General features: G+C 38.6%; 1 non-coding gene across 1 annotated transcript; it reads left to right on the forward strand.

Annotated features, from left to right (window-relative positions):
• The first annotated feature begins 12873 nt into the window (after window positions 1-12873).
• LOC148564841 (small nucleolar RNA R71) lies at window positions 12874-12980 on the forward strand. Its single transcript, XR_015883857.1, has one exon. It is a non-coding gene; the product is annotated as a small nucleolar RNA R71 (small nucleolar RNA).
• The last annotated feature ends 5221 nt before the right edge of the window (window positions 12981-18201 follow it).

The raw sequence follows: 18201 nt of genomic DNA on the forward strand, positions 1-18201 counted from the left end.
CCAAATGATCATCACTCAAAGGCACAAGAAATAGATAAAATAGGAATTTTATTTAATTGTAATTTGTTTTTAAATTCATTTTCATTTCCATTTTGTAAAGCCTATATAAGGCATCATTTTCATATTTGTGGGGAGGGCTGGCTCCACTAGGGAGCACTAGAATTTGAGAGCTCTCTCTTTAATTTTCTTTGTTTTGAATCTTGGGTGGAGAATTGAAGGTGTTCTGTTTCATTCTCCCTCTGAAATTTCTCTTTGTTTTTCTTGCTGCTTTTAATTCACTGCACTTCAAAATTTCAATTCTGTTTTGATTCCCAGCATCCAATTTCCTTTATTCTTCCTGCAATTTAAATTTCCAGTTGCGTGATCTATTGCTCTTTTTAATTTCCAACACCCCAGCCCCTTTACGTTTCATGCAATTTACTTTTCTTGCAATTTAAGTTTCAGCTATTTTACTTTCTTGTTCTTTAACTTACTTGCAATTTTACTTTCTGCATCTTTAAGATTCATTGCAATTTACTTTCTGTTGGCTACATTTCACACAATTCACTAAATGTCAGCTTGACTAAACTAATCACCCACTAAAATTGCTTGATCCATCAATCCCTGTGGGATCGACCTCACTCCCGTGAGTTTTATTACTTGATGCGACCCGGTGCACTTGCCGGTTAGATTCGTGTGTTTTGGGAAAAATTTATTTTTCACCAAAATACTCATCAAGTTTTTGGCGCCGTTGCCGGGGATTGATTAGATCAACAATGATTAAGTGGGTGAGAAGTCTAGATCAAGCATTTTCTTTATTTTTGTTTTCTGTTTCAAAGTGAAACCAAGGTGTTTGAGTTTTTGCCTCACTAAGAAATTCTCATCTCTGATATGAGTAATTTCAATTTTCCTTGGTTGTGTGTTTTACAAAACTCAAATGGAGTTCAACTCATCTTATGATCAAACAAATTCTATGGGATATCACCCACCATCACCAATCTCTAATGGTGGCTGGGAATATCACCAAGAGAATACACATTCTGAGCACTCCAATTCATGGAGATTTGCTTCACAACCACAAGATGAGAAAGAAAATCATATGGGATATTTCCCTCCACCACAAAATAATGCAAGTCATGATTCTAATGGTGGCTGGGAAGGGAATTCTAGTGCTCCATATGATAATCATCCAAAGATATCATCACTTGACCATACTTCAACCGAAAGCCCCTTTCAAAACTCACCACCCACACAAACTTCCATGAACCACTCAAGGCTTTCAGAGCTTGAGTCCAAGCTCGAAAAATATGCGAAAGAAGCACAAATATCCGAGAAAAGGCAAGAAGCTTTCTTCAAAAATATGAATGGAGAAGTAGAGAAAATAAAGAGGAGCTTAGAACCACTGAGCAAGAAAAATGAAGGCCAATTGATGGATATGAAGGAGAAAGTGGAAGAGCAAGATAAGGAGGCCACTGCATCAAGTGAACTTTCAATGAAGAATGAGGTGGTTGAACCTGAAACTGCACTTGAGATGACAAGAGAACATGAAAACTCACAACTCTCACAAACCTCCCTGGACCAAAATGCCTCAACATCTGAATCCATGATTGAAAGGTATGACGAGGAGATGAAGAAATGTTGGGAAGATCGACAAACCTCCCCCATGATAGAGCGATTGAAACAAATGTTGGGTGTAAAAGAGGAAGTGGAGGAGCAAGAAAGTGAAGAAGTCATTCCAAACTCAAGTGAGGCAAAGAAGTACATGAAGGAAGAATTCACAGAACCACCATTGCAAGAGACTCTTGATGAAGACAAAACTCCAACAATCACACAACCACCAAAACATGGATTCAAAGAAGTGAAGGCAATTAACAAAAGCACCAAGAAGAGGATTGTGACCAAACTACCAAGGACAACATTCAAGAGGAGGTCAACCACAAGCAATCCAACCCCTGGACCAATAGCAAGCAAGCTCAATCAAGCCATGTACAAAAGAAAGCTTGCTGAGGAGAGACCAAGACAAGGGGTAATAGCTGAATCTTCTCCTCCTTTGAAGTCATTTCTCTTAACAAATTGGAAGAAGAGGAAGAAAGTAAAGAACAGGTAGATAGTAGGTACATTTCTTTTCCTTGCTTTGTTTAAATTTCAATAAATTGGCATATGGTTACATTCTAAGTTTGGTGTTGCCCTGCAACAAACTGTTTTCCATCTTCATGAATGATTGCATCAATTTTACATGAAAGTGACACACCAAGATTCTAAGTTTTGTGTGCCACCTATTTTTCTATGCAAATCAATCCAGCAACATCACTTGTCTGCATAATCATATTGCCTTTTACAGTGTTATTTTTCTTCTTAGTTGGATAATTTTTGTTTTCTCTTTGTTTCATTTATTTACTTGTTTTTAATGCTTTCCTTCATTAACTGTTTTTGTTAATACATCACCAAGACATCCTTATTCATAACAGACTCTTCATTTGGTGATTGTATTTAACATATAACAGTTTCTTTTGTTTAGTTTTAGTTCAAATAAATGGACATAGGATTGCATTCTAAGTTTGGTGTTGCTATGCAACACAATTTGCTTCAAATCTTGACTGAATACTTGCATTGATTCCAAAGTGAAAGTGTCACACTAAGTTTGGTGTGCCACTTATCTTCTATGCAAAGTATTATGCTCACCTTCTTAAGTATGCAATCACAATGTCTCTGTATCTTGTGCCTTGATTATTATCTTTAATTTTTCTTGCTTGAAACACATGTACTACTAACATTCCTTGTGTAAGACATTCATGATCCATCTTAGCCCCATAGCCACGGTTCTAATAGTTGCTTGAGGATAAGCAAGCATTCTGAGTTTGGTATGGGAAGGAAGAGAATGGGAGGAAAATGACAATAATAGAGAAGATGAACTACAAGGTTGTAAAGTTCCTTTTCCTCTCATTTGTTTCAAGCACCATAAACTGCATGATTGTCTGTACCTTCTCTGTATGCATGTGTGTATGAAAAGGCATAGTTTGATTTCTAAATTGCAACATGGTGCTATGTCATTATGATTACCAACTTGAATTTTGTGAATTCAAAAGCAACAAAGTATCATGATCATAAACAAACAAGGCATTAAAGAAGATTTTAGCATGTGCATAAAAGTATTGGGAAGCTAGTATGTTTGATTGTTGCTTAATTGCATTGAATTTTACTTAATTGAAGTTTTCATCTAGGACATTTTGTGAAATCTTTTGAAAATCATTAAAACCTTGAAAGCAAATGCAAAAATAAAGCAAGAAAAGAAAAAGGGAAAGAGTGAGAAAGCTGAAGGCTCTGAGTACCAATGGCAATTTATTTGCTAAGTACTTGTGGTGTTTATGTATCAAGCCAAATGCTTGAAAACAAAACACTTAGAAGTCAAGGCTAGGCTCAAAGCGCAAAAGCACTCCCTCAAAGCTCAAGGCTCTGAGCATCAATGATTAGAGAGTTAAGAAAAGAAAAGAAAAATGAGCTTAATGAAGTCCTCTAATCAAATGCTTGTGGTGCTTATGTATCAAGTGGTAATACTTGAAAACAAAGCATTTAGAAGTCGTAGCTTTGTTATCAACTCATGAGGCAAAGCACCCAAAAGGAGAAGCTAAATAAGAAAATCAAAAGTTTGTTTCAAGGAAGAAATATAAAAGAAAGATTTCATAAATTGAGCTAGATGGAAGCATCAATCATTTACATTTCTTTTGTGATTGTAGCATGCTTAGAAAACTAGCTTACCATGAACATTGAGTTGCTATTCTTCTTACCTTGGATTGTCAATCTTTATTGCATGATTCTTTTCTTGCTTGGGGACAAGCAAGGTTTAAGTTTGGTGTTGTGATGACATGTCATCATGTCATGTTTTTCTATGCCTTTTTCCTTTGTTTTCAATAGGTTTTATGCACTTTCTTGAGCCATAAGCAAGCCAAGTGGGTAAATTTTCATGTTTCTCTTAATTGAATCAACCATGTATGAATTCATGCCATTTCATGAGGTTTTATGCTATATTTGTTGCATATTATGAAAGAATGAATACCTCATGATTTTGAGCATAGCTTTGATGAGTTTGGTTGATTAATTATAGGTGAAGAAAGCTTGGAGAAAGGGTGAAGCAAGAAGGAAGGGCTAGGAGTAAAGAGAGGACAATGGAATAAGTGAAATTGAACCATGAAGCAAAAAGTTGGACCTAAAGTTAGCTTCAAAGTTAGACCCCTAACGTGAGGGCTAACGTTAGGCATGAAGATTACTCCCTGGGCACCCCACGTTTGCGCCAACGTTAGCCCCCTAACTTGGAGGCTAACGTTGGCATGAGAAACTCCTCCCTGGCCACCCAACGTTTGCGCCAACGTTAGCCCCCTAACTTGGAGGCTAATGTTGGCACATGAAAATACAAGGGAGAGGGGCAAAAGTTTGCGCCAACGTTAGCCCCCTAACTTTGAGGCTAACGTTGGCGCCACACACCACAACAGCTTGAAGGGGTATACTTCCAACAAGAATAACTTGAGCTACAGAGCTCCAAATGAGGTGATTCAAGAAGCATTGGAAAGTAGGAATCAAAAGCTTTCCAAGCATTTATGGCAGTGCATGGTGGACACTAAAATTGAGGGAGAAAACTGCCCCGCAATGTGCATAAATGAACATGGTGGCAACATGCAGTGAGGCCACTTGACCTCTGCACCTTCGATGGAGTATAACTCGAGCTGTAGAGCTCCAATTGATGTGCTCCCAACGGCATTGGAAAGTAGACATCCAGGGCTTTCCAACAATGTATAATAGTATGGGGTGGACAATACGTTTGAGCCTCCAGAACTGACGTTTTCGCCAACGTTTGAGGCAAACGTTACCTCAAACGCTGCACACCAAAGCCAGCGACCATGCCCTCTTCAAATGATCATAACTTGAGTTGTAGATGTCCAATTGAAGTGATTCCAAGTGGGTTAGAAATCTGACATTCAGAGCTTTCCAACCATATATGATAGTCTATATTGGGCATAAAATTGGCAACATGACAAGAGGACAAAGTTGGCGCCATAAATGTGCATAAGGGAGGCCAACGTTAGGGTCAAAGTTAGACCCCTAACGTTGGCACCAACGTTCATACCAGCAAGTTTTGTGGGCTGCTATGAAAAGTTGGAGCCAAAGTTAGACCCCTAACTTTAGCTCCAACTTTTGGTCCAACTTTTGCAAACTCAACCCGGTTCAATTCGGTTCCTCTTCAAACTCCAAGAGCAATCAACCGAGGCCTTTATCAACCCAATTCCATCAAGAGCAAGGGCCCAAATGATCATCACTCAAAGGCACAAGAAATAGATAAAATAGGAATTTCATTTAATTGTAATTTGTTTTTAAATTCATTTTCATTTCCATTTTGTAAAGCCTATATAAGGCATCATTTTCATATTTGTGGGGAGGGCTGGCTCCACTAGGGAGCACTAGAATTTGAGAGCTCTCTCTTTAATTTTCTTTGTTTTGAATCTTGGGTGGAGAATTGAAGGTGTTCTGTTTCATTCTCCCTCTGAAATTTCTCTTTGTTTTTCTTGCTGCTTTTAATTCACTGCACTTCAAAATTTCAATTCTGTTTTGATTCCCAGCATCCAATTTCCTTTATTCTTCCTGCAATTTAAATTTCCAGTTGCGTGATCTATTGCTCTTTTTAATTTCCAACACCCCAGCCCCTTTACTTTTCATGCAATTTACTTTTCTTGCAATTTAAGTTTCAGCTATTTTACTTTCTTGTTCTTTAACTTACTTGCAATTTTACTTTCTGCATCTTTAAGATTCATTGCAATTTACTTTCTGTTGGCTACATTTCACACAATTCACTAAATGTCAGCTTGACTAAACTAATCACCCACTAAAATTGCTTGATCCATCAATCCCTGTGGGATCGACCTCACTCCCGTGAGTTTTATTACTTGATGCGACCCGGTGCACTTGCCGGTTAGATTCGTGTGTTTTGGGAAAAATTTATTTTTCACCAAAATACTCATCATGCCTCCACCGAACCCGTCACACCGCTGCTGTTGCGATGTCATTACTGTCGCAAGGGAGAAGAGATGCGTGAGGAAAGAAGCTCGCAGGGAAGAAAGAAGAGGCTGCCTGTGCCACCCGCTCTGTCGCGTCTGATCTCTGTTATCACCGCGTCGCTGCCACCGAAGGTCTGCCGCCATTGTTTCCATCGCCTCCATGCTTCATATTCATCGTAGGTTACTCTGCCGTTGCTGTTCTATTCTGCTTTTCACTGGTAGCATTGAGTTGTGTTCTGTTGCCATTATTTGGTTTGCTATTGCCTTGACTATAACATGCCTCGTTTTCTTGATCTTCCTTAGCTGCCAATCATTACTGTCTTTCTTCGGTATTGCTGTCCTTATCCGGAACCACCGATGTCATTGTTGTTGCTTCCCCAGAAGAACTGAGGTTACTGCTACTGTTCCGGCCGTACTAGCTATTGTAAATTGGAAAAAGAAGGGGATCGCCACATTTAAATTCGACGGTTTCGACTAACTGAGGTAGGGGGTTTAAAACGATTTCAATTTAAGAATACCTACAAGGTTTATTGAATAACTGCAAATAGATTTAATAGCTGTGAGTAATCGATTGATTATGTAATTATTGAATTGTGGCTGAAATTGTGATTGGAATGGTTGAGGTTGTGATTTGGAATTGTTGATTTGTGATATTGATTGATTATGTGGATTGGGAATTGCTTGATGACTAATTGTTGAGAATTTCTGAATTTTAATGGGTTATGTTGGATTTGTTGCCGTTGAGTTGTTATTTGGTATATTGTAATGTTAATGAACTTAGTTGGTGGTTGATTTGGAATTGGTTTTGAGGGGTTTTGAAGGGTTGGATTTTGAATACTAAATAGATTGCTGAAAATCTGATTTTTGAAATTAAAAGGTGACTTTGGAAGTGAATCAGTTATTCAACGATAATCGAAATGATATAAGAGTAAAGGCTGAGTAAAGTATAATAAAAGTTGTTGTTGGGACTTAATTTTGAGAAGTTTGAATTAATTATAGAACTAGTTATGATTTTTCAAAATTAAAATGTAAAACTTGATTTTCTGCATTATTTTTAAAGGAAGCCGGAAACTTTGAAAAACAATAACTATTTCTGTGATTATCGGAATTGCGTGGGACCAAGTCCGGATTGAGCTTTGGGGTATAGGGAACTGGACTTCTGAATTTGAGACTTTTTCACTAAGTTTATGATTTATGGTGAATTTTTGAATCATGGATGTCAAAACTGGTTTTTCTGCAGAACGTTTAACGCAGCAGCAACTTGATTCCTCTACTGGGAATTCTGCAGTTTGAATTTTGAAATGGAACCAATTTTAAATAAAACTTTATTCCTATTATTTTAATGCCGTAAAATTTCAGAACAATTGGACTTGTAATTTCAAAGATACGAATTTTTGAAAGATGATGCATTATGCAGAAAAAGCCAGATTCTGTTTTCTTAAATTATTAACTTTGGGAGTTTATAACTTTTGATCCTGGATAGATATTGAGATGCAACCAATTGGAGGTGAAAATTAAGTATGTTTAGTATATGTGATTTAAATTTCAGGATTTTCCATGTTTTAATAAGCGAGTTATGGGACTTGGAAGAGGTTGTGTTCAATTATTTCTAAAACAGAATTCTGCAGAAAATTACCTAACTTCCAAGCTACGTAACTCCTTCATTAAAAATGGTATGACCCTGGAACTAATTGAGAAAGAAATTTGGATGAGTTATGTTTAACCACATTAATTTTGAAGGTAGCTGGATTTAATTTGGATTTTATATGAAATTTCAAATGTTGTATGGTGCTGCTGTCTTCTGGTTTTAAAACACTGCAGAATAGTCACGGTTTTGCTTATATTCCCGAAGCTATAGTCAGCGAAAAATTATGATTTTTGATTTAATAGAAAGCTTAATCTGAGACGATCGCATGGATATAAAGTTTGCGCAATTCCAAATTCATTTGATATTTTAAAACCAAAATGGAAATCAGGCTGCCAAGTTGTGTTGGTAATTATTTTGGATATGGAATTTAAGAAATAGATTTTCTATTATCAAATATTTTTGAGAATATATTGCTGTGGCAAATGCTGAAAGAGGCTGATGAATTGTTGAGAAAGAAGGAACCCGTAAGGGTGGATAAGTCCTATTTTTAAAGGAGATTATGTCCAAATTTTTATAAAAAATATAAGGACTTAATCAAAATAAATATTCAAGGCTTATTTAATAATAATAACTTCAATGATTCTTTTAAGAAAAGAATATTTGATCTATGAGATTGTTGGCAAGGGCGTGGGTCTAGTCCCGCTTGCGAATTTGCAATTATGAAAGAAAAAGGAAAGAGTAAAGTACTTATTGTATGATGATCTGTTGCTTGAGGCAACCCAAGAGATATTATTTGTTTGTTTGTTGCTTGAAGCAACCCAAGAGATGTTTGTTTGTTGCTTAATGCAACCCAAGAGATATTATATATATATATATATATATATATATTTGTTGCTTAATGCAGCCCAAGAGATATTATTTATTTGTTTGTTGCTTAATGCAACCCAAGAGATGTTTGTTTATTTATCTGTTTCCCTGAGGCAACCCAAGAGTAATTTTTCATTCCCAAGAGTGTATATTTCCTGCGAGTAGAAAGCAGAGGCTGTCTCAATAGAGCTGCTAATAATTATATGCGCATTTATTTGAACGAAAAATCGTATCCGGGAAATCGTGAACTCGTGACCGGATAAATGTCTGGAATGCAGGTGCTAACCGACACATGAGCTCATGGCCTGTACTAGGACTAGACATTCATCATATGCATCTATGTGACATTGTTTGGGTGTGCATATTGTAATTGGTTTGCCTAAATGAATAATTCTGTTAACTGTTAATTGCTATATTTGATATAATTGCTCTTGATTGTGTTTGAACCTCATTACTTGTGTCTAAAATTGATTGGCTGGATTGTGGTGAATTAGGTGTTGGTTGAATTGCCTGGGCCTGAGGCCATGACTGGTTTGTGTTGGAAGTCTAGTTTTGTATAAAGTATCTGACTGGTTCAGCATAGACTTAATGAACCTATGCTTGGAGCAGGATGATCATTTATACCGCGTAGGTAACTTCCTTTATGTTATAGTATAGTAAGGTATGAAAAATCAAACTGGTTCAGCATAGACTTAATGAACCTATGACTGGGACAGGTTAGTCATTCATACAGTCTAGGAAACTTTTAAAAGTTTTACAAGAAAAATATGGATTTAGGAGGTTGAGTAATTAACTAATGATTTTAAAGAAAGTTAGTTTCCTTTTAGATGTCTATGAATGCAGTTAACTATTTGCGCTTTATTCTTTATTTTCACGGCATTCTTGACCTCTACTGAGAACATGTGGTTTGGTTCTCACCCCCAAATTTTCCACCCTTTCAGTGACACAGGTTTGAAGATGCATTTTGAAGCTGCGAGCGATTAGTAGATTTTCTTTATGGTTTTAATTACTTCCATAGAGTCCCCTCGCTGTTGTCCCTCGAGATTTTATTTTACATAGAGGGGTAGGTTTAGTATATCGTATTTGAAATTCATTTGATTCCTTTTGTATAAGAATTATTATTAATAATATTTATGTGATTATTTTTATTTGTGAATGTTTGAATTATGACTTTAATGAATAAAAAAAACAAAATTTCCTGGCATTTTCTTAAAACTAAAAGCGAAATCGATACAAAGGCTCAGTAATTAAGTAGTTAATATTAGAAAAGGTCACGTAACGTTCTTTCTAGTAGAAATACCTTGACTTAAGCAAGGTATTTTGCTGGAAGGGATGTTACAAGCAGTCTTCAGCTTATCAAACGCTTGTTTGCAATCCTCACTGAACTCGAACTCAATATCCTTCTGCAGTAATCTGGATAAGGGAAGTGCGACCTTACTAAAGTCCTTAATAAATCTCCTGTAAAAACCTGCATGGCCAAGGAACGAACGGACTTCCCTCACAGAAGAGGGGTAAGGTAAACTAGAAATAACATTCACCTTTGCTGGGTCTACAGAAATGCCATTATTGGATACCACATGTCCTAATACAATTCCTTGTTTTACCATAAAGTGACATTTTTCGAAATTTAATACAAGGTTTGTATTAACACATCTATCTAATACTCTAGATAATCCATCTAAGCAAAGGCTAAAAGAATCACCATAAATGCTAAAATCATCCATAAAAACTTTCATATAGTCCTCAATAAGATCAGAGAAAAGACTCATCATGCACCTTTGGAAAGTAGCTGGTGCATTGCACAAGCCAAAGGGTATTCTCTTATAAGCATAAGTCCCAAAAAGACATGTAAAAGTAGTCTTTTCCTGATCCTCAGGAGCTATATGAATCTGGAAATAACCTGTGTAACCATCTAAAAAGCAATAATGTGATTTACTTGACACGCGATCCAGCATTTGATCAATGAATGGAAGTGGATAGTGATCCTTACAGGTAGCTTGGTTGAGACGCCTGTAATCAATGCAGACTCTCCAAGCATTCTGAACTCTAGTTGCTATGAGCTCTCCATGCTCATTCTTCACTGTAGTGACTCCAGACTTCTTGGGCACCACTTGTACTGGGCTTACCCATTCACTGTCTGAAATGGGATATATGATACCGGCTTCCAATAGTCTGGTCACTTCCTTTTTGACAACTTCCAAGATGGTGGGATTCAATCTTCTTTGGGATTGACGGACAGGTCTTGCTTCCTCTTCTAAAAATATTCTGTGCTCACATACTTGAGGGTTGATGCCTACTATGTCTGCCAAGCTCCACCCAATTGCCTTCTTATGCTTCCTCAGCACATCAAGTAACTGCTCTTCTTGTTGAGAAGTAAGTTCTCTTGCAATGATAACTGGAAACCTCTGCTCATCTTCAAGATAAGCATATTTGAGATGTGGAGGGAGGGGTTTCAATTCTAACTTTTGATCATGGGCAGGCTCTGGATTATCAGGAGCTTGTGAAGATGACGAAGTGCCTTCATTGTCAGTTAAGAGGGTCCCCACACTTAGACCTTGTCCAGTGTGCCTCTCTTCGAACTCTTCCTTGTGAACTTCAGCTACACTTTCCTCTATGACATCACACTGAAAGATGGAACGATCTTCTGGGGGTTTGTCAATGACTCCATTCAGATTGAAGATTACTTTGCGGCCATTTATTTCAAAGGAGTATGTTCCTGAAAAGGCATCCAATTTGAATTTTGATGTCTTCAGGAATGGTCTCCCAAGTAGGATTGATGATGGCTTATCTGAATCATTATGGGGCATCTCCAAGATATAAAATTCAGTGGGAAATGTAATTCCTTTAATGTTCACCAAAACATCTTCAGCAACTCCAGCCACTGTAATAATGCTTTTATCTGCTAACATAAAACGAGCTGCCGACCTTTTTAAGGGAGGGAGCCTCAAAATATCATATATAGACAAAGGCATTATACTGACACATACTCCTAAATCACACATGCAATCATAAATTACTACACCACCAATAGTACAGCTAACTATACAAGGACCTGGATCACTACATTTTTCAGGTAATCCTCCCATTAAAGCAGATATAGAACTACTTAAAGGAATAGTTTCTAATTCATTAATTTTGTCTTTATGGATACATAAGTCTTTTAGAAACTTTGCATATTTAGGTACCTGCTGAATAACATCAAAAAGAGGAACAGTTACCTCAACCTTTTTGAATATTTCTACCATTTTGGGGTCGGGTTCCAGCTGCTTCCTGGGCTTGCTTGCAAGTTATGGAAATGGAATTGGAGTAGTGTTCTCTGTGGTGTCTGCGCCTTTTGGTGCTTCCTCCTGTGGTTGAGCTATTTCTTCTTCAGCTATGTCCTGTATGTCCTCTTCCTCTTCAACATCTTCTATTTCTATTACCTCTTCAGCTGAGGTGTGTTCTGGTGGGCTTGGTTCCTCCTGATTCCTCTCCTGCAGTGTGGTTCCAGACCTTAAGGTGATGGCATTAATGCCTCCCTTTGGATTGGGTAATGGTTGAGAGGGGATTCCAGTGGAGCTTGAAGGTTGGTTACTGGAATTTTGCGTTGATCCAATCTATGACATAAGAGCTTGCAAAGTAGAGGTGAGACCATTCAGACTGGCGTTAATACTATTCATGTTATTTTCCATGGTCCGTTGTCTTCGCTCAAAAGATTGTAGTAGCTCTTCATTAGGAGATAAAGAAGAATGAGTAAATTGAGATGTCTGCTATTGATTGTTCTGTGGTCCTTGGTTTTGCCTCAGGTGAGGTGCTCTGTAAGGTTGATTCTGCTGCTTGTTGTTGTTATTATTCCACCTCTGATTTCCCTGATTATCTCTGCCTCCTCTGTTATTTTTGTCCCTCTAATTCTGGTTAGAATTGTCCTGCCATCCATGGTTATTATTTCCACTTTGATTGTATCCTTGGTTGGGGCGGTCATAGAAGTTATGAGTGGATGCCACCATGTTGTCTTCTTGTTGGAGCTGCGGGCATTCATCAGTGTAATGGCTATAATCAACACAGATTCCGCAAATTCTTTGTGGGACTAGTTGTTGGTTTTGTTGTGGCGGAGGAGGTTGAGCTTACTGAGCTTGTTGTTGATTCAATTGCATCTGCTTCAGCAAGTTGGTCATCTCACATATACTCTGAGCTAGAGCAGCAGTCTCTCTGTTAGAGGATACTTCTGCAACGGCTTTTGAACGGCCTTGCTTTTGCCTGTGATTCCTAGTAGATTCAGCTAAATCACTGATTAATTGCCAAGCCTCATCAGTGGTCTTGTACTTCTTCATAGACCCATTGCTAGCACTTTCTAATGTGGTCTTATCTTGGGGCCTCATGCCCTGTGTGACATAGCTAAACAACACTATCTTGTCAATCCTGTGGTGGGGGCATGCTTCCAGAAGATTATTGAAGCGCTCCCAGTATTCAAAGAGAGTTTCATTGTCATCCTGAACAATTGTGGAAATATCCTTCCTCAGTTTATCAGTAACTTCATATGGAAAGAATTTCTCCAAAAACTCCTTTCTGAGTGTATCCCAGTTGGATACATTTGCCAGAGGTTGAGTGTAGTACCACTTTCTTGCTTTTCCCTCGAGAGAAAACGGGAAAGCTTTCAGCAAAATTGAAGTTTCATCAGTACCATCACGCCTGACAGTAGAACAGGCTGCTTGGAAATCTCTCAAGTGCTTGATAGGCTCTTGAGCAGGTAGGCCATGAAACTTGGGCATCAAGTTTAGCAGTGCGGTCTTTATTTCAAAATCTATAGCCACCGCTGGATGATGCACTTAAAACGGCTGCATTGTAAAATCAGGGGCTCCTTCCTCCTAGATGGTAACTCTCCTAGCTGCCATGTCTTCTGCACATAAAACAACCGAATCAGTAGAACGGGGGCTGGTTTCTTCCTCAAGTTCACTCTCAGATCCGCCCTCAGAGCGGACTAACCGACGCTGTTCTCGCCTTATTCGTGAAATAGTCCTTTCAATTTCAGGATCGAATATTAGCAAGTGCGGATCAGGAAGTGAACGCATCATTTGACGGAAGAAACATGCAGCTCATAGTAACAAAATAAAATAAAATGCAAATAAATAAATTCTAATTAATAACTTTAGCACTCTATTGCAACTCCCCGGCAACGGCGCCAAAAATTGATGAGGGGCAGAAGTTGGTAAATTAAAAATTATTAAAATAGTTACATTGCAAGTATAGTTCTTAACTCACCGAAAATCTGCCTATCAATTTAGAAATATGTCACAGAGAGTTTAAATTAAAAATTACTGGGAGTTTAAGTCCCATGTCGTCTCCCAACGAGTTGCAGAAAAGTGTGCTATTTTATTAATCAGATGTTCCAAGAAGTTGAGTTAAGTAGAGGGAAAATTAAAAAGAGGAAATTTAAATAATATGAATAAAAACCTTGACTGGGAGTTGATTAGTTGGAATTTCTATTATTGATGGAATGATCTCAAGATTAATTTATAATTAATGGTTGTTTTGTTTAGTTATCCTTTACCAGGTAAAGGAAAGTCAAACAAGTTGGAATGCTAGATCTATTCACGAGTTGCAACCCACTTAGTTCAAAGGGATTGGTGTTAGTGATTAGATAACAATTCAACAGTTAACCCAATTACAATTTTTCTTTCAATCCTTCCAACTCAAGAGTTCCTTTCAATCAATTCCCCATCAAGTGAAGGAACTACTCACTCATTGCAAATAATAAATCCATAACACATGAAAGGGAATTAAAAGAAGACATGATTATTGGAATGGAGAAATAAATTAAAATGGAAGAAATAATCCTTGTCTCAAATAATCATGAAAGTATTCAAATGACAAAATTGAACAAAGCAAAGAACATGGAAGAATAAAACCAAGTTAAGAGAACGAACTAGAATGACGAGGTCTTGATAAGGAAAAATAACTCTTCCCAATGTTCCATTGCTAAGATCAACTCCCAAAATTAAAATTGTAAAACCTAGAGAGAAAAACCTAGAGGAGGAAAAACTAGCTCTAAAACTGTCAACTGTGTAGAATGAATGTTGTTGTTTGTTTCTGCATATTCTCTGGCTCTAGTTTGCTGTTCCGGGCCGAAAACTGGGTCGAAATAAGGTCAAAAATCGCCCCCAGCGAAGTCTACAGATTATGCAGATCGCACATGTCACGCGATCGCGTCATCCATGCGGACGCGTCATTCGCGCTTTTCCTTACCACGCGTTCGCGTCGTCCACGCTACCGCGTCGCCTGAGCTTTTCCAATCCGCGCGGCCGCGTGAGCCATGCGGCCGCGTCACTGTGATTCGCTCTCCTTCGCGCGGTCGCGTGAGCCATGCGACCGCGTCACTTCTCGCTGGTTATCTCCTCAAATTCTTGTGTTCCTTCCATTTTTGCTAGCTTCCTTTCTAATCTCCAACTCATTCATGCCCTATAAAGTCTGAAACACTCAACACACAGATCACGGCATCGAATGAAATAAAGGAGAATTAAAAATACATAATTAAAGTCTCTAGGAAGCAGTTTTCAAACATGTTATAAATTCAGGAAGGGATTATAATTTCATGCTAATTTAATGAATAAGTGGGTAAAGATCATGATAAAACCACACAATTAAACACAATATAAACCATAAAATAGTGGTTTATCAACCTCCCCACATTGTAGAGTTCTAGGAATATGATCTCATGAACTTCTACTTCCTCTCCATTCATGATACTATGCATCATGATAGCCCGGTCCACAGTAACTTCAGACCGGTTGCTAGTAAGAATGATAGAGCATTGGATGAACTCCAACCATCCCCGAACCATTGTGAGCCAATTCTTTGGGTTTGGGTTCATACTTTGGTCATGGTTCCTTGTGATCTATGCATTAGCATAGAACTCTTGAACCATTAAGATTTCAACTTGTTGGATTAGGTTGGTGAGAGTTTTCCAACCTCTTCTTTGAATCTAATGTCGGATATCTGGATATTCACTCTTTTTGAGCTTGAAGTGGACCTTGGGGATCACCTTTTTCTTGGCCACAACTTCATAGAAGTGGTCTTGATAGACCTTTGAGATGAATCTCTCCATCTTCCATGACTCAGACGTGGAAGAAATTGCATTCCCTTTCCTCTTTCTAGAGGTTTCTCTGGTCTTAGGTGCCATTGATGGTTATGGAAAAACGAAAAGCAAGGCTTTTTCCACACCAAACTTAAAAGGTTTGCTCGTCCTTGAGCAAAAGAGAAAAGAAAAGAGCAGAAGAAGAAGAAATGGAGGAGATGGAGGGTAGTGAAAGTTTTGCCCAAGGGTGGTAGTAGTGTGTATGATGTGTGAAATTGAAGATAGTGAGGAGGGGTGTTTATAGGGTAGGAGAGAGAGGGAATTCAGCTATGAAAGGGTGGGTTTGGGAGGGGAATGGTTTGAATTTGAATGGTGAGGTAGGTGAGATTTATGATGGATGGATGTGAGTAGTGAAGAAAATGTGAGGAAGAGGGTATGATTTGATAGGTGAAGGAAATTTGGGAAAGAGTTAATGATGGGATTGGTGAAGGGTATTTCAGGAAGAGTGTTATGGAAAGGTGTAAAGAGGAAAGAAGAAGAGGTGGGGTAGGTGGGGATCCTGTGGGGTCCACAGATCCTGAGGTGTCAAGAAATTCTGCTCCTTGCACCAATCTGGCGTTTAAACGCCCATTGTGTGCCAATCCTGGCGTTTAATGCCAGCTCTGCTACATTTCCTGGAGTAAAACGCCAGTCTGCTGCCCCTTTCAGGCGTTTAACGCCAGCCAGATGCCAGACACCCCTTTCTGGCGTTAAACGCCCAGAGTGCTGCCCATTCTGGCGTTTAACGCCTAGAATGCTGCCAGGCTGGGCGTTAAACGCCCTTTCTGCTATCCTTACTGGCGTTTAAACGCCAGTAAGTCTGTCTTCCAGGGTGTGCTATTTTTTATTCTATTTTTTATTTTGCTTTAACTCTGCAGCTATTTTTATGACTTCACATGATCATCAACCTAAAGAAAACATAAAATAACAATGAAAAATAAATAAATATAATTAAATAACATTGGGTTGCCTCCCAACAAGCGCTTCTTTAATGTCAATAGCTTGACAGTGAGCTCTTTAAAGAGCTTCACAGAGACTCAGAGCTTGATGATGGCCTCTCAACACCAAACTTAGAAGTTGAGTGTGGGGGCTCTGTCTGACTCTGTATTGAGAGAAGCTTTTCATGCTTCCTCTCCATGGTTACAGGAGAAGATCCTTGAGCCTTAAACACAAGGTAGTCCTCATTCAATTGAAGGACTAACTCTCCTCTATCCACATCAATCACAGCCCTTGTTGTGGCTAGGAAGGGTCTTCCAAGGATGATGGATTCATCTTAGTCCTTCCCAGTATCTAGTATTATGAAGTCAACAGGGATGTAAAAGCCTTCAACCTTCACTAAGACATCCTCTACAAGTCCATAAGCCTGTTTTCTTGAATTGTCTGCCATCTCTAGTGAGATTCTTGCAGCTTGTACCTTAAAGATCCCTAGTTTCTCCACTACAGAGAGTGGCATGAGGTTTATACTTGAACCAAGGTCACACAGAGCCTTCTTAAAGGTCATGGTGCTTATGATGCAAGGTATCAAGAACTTTCCATGATCCGGTTTCTTTTGAGGTAATTTCTGTTGAACCAAGGTATTCAGTTCATTAATGAGCAATGGAGGTTCATCCTCCCAAGTCTCATTACAAAATAACTTGGCATTTAGCTTCATGATTGCTCCTAGATACTGAGCAACTTACTCTTCAACAATATCTTCATCCTCTTCAGAGGAAGAAAACTCATCAGAGCTCATGAATGGCAACAGTGGAATCCCTATGGTCTCTGTATGTGCCTCAGATTCCTTTGGTTCCTCAATAGGGAACTCCTTATTGGCTAGTGGACGTCCCTTGCGGTCTTCCTCACTGAAAATCACTGCCTTATCTTCCTCTCCAGGGTCGGCCATTTTGGTTATAGTTATGGCCTTGCACTCTCTCTTTGGATTCTCTTCTGTATTGCTTGGGAGAGTACTAGGAGGGATTTCAGTAACTCTTTTGCTCAGTTGACCCACTTGTGCCTCCAAATTTCTTATGGAGGACCTTGTTTCAGTCATGAAATTGAGAGTGGTCTTAGATAGATTAGAGACTGTGGATGCTAAGTCAGAGTGGCTCTGCTTAGAACTCTCTGTCTATTGCTCAGAAGATGATGAGAAAGGCTTGCTATCGCCAAACCTATTTCTCCCACAATTATTATTGAAGCCTTGATTAGGCTTCTGTTGATCCTTTCATGAGAAATTAAGATGATTCCTCCATGAAGGATTATAGGTGTTTCCATAGGATTCTCCCATGTAATTCACCTCTTCCGTTGCAGGATTCTTAGGGTCATAAGCTTCTTCTTCAGAGGAAGCTTCCTTAGTACTGATGGATGCAGCTTGCATTCCAGTCAGACTCTGAGATATCATATTGACTTGCTGAATCAATATTTTATTCTGAGCCAATATGGCATTCAGAGTATCAATCTCAAGAACTCCTTTCTTCTGAGTTGTCCCATTATTCACAGGATTTCTTTCAGAAGTATACATGAACTGGTTATTTGCAACCATTTCAATGAGTTCCTGGGCTTCTACAGGCGTCTTCTTCAGATGAAGAGATCTACCAGCAGAGTGAACCAATGACATCTTGGACAATTCAGATAGACCATCATAGAATATACATAGG

Source organism: Arachis ipaensis, chromosome B5 (genome assembly GCF_059453495.1).
Source record: "Arachis ipaensis isolate K30076 ecotype BB chromosome B5, ASM5945349v1, whole genome shotgun sequence".
NCBI lineage: Eukaryota > Viridiplantae > Streptophyta > Magnoliopsida > Fabales > Fabaceae > Arachis > Arachis ipaensis.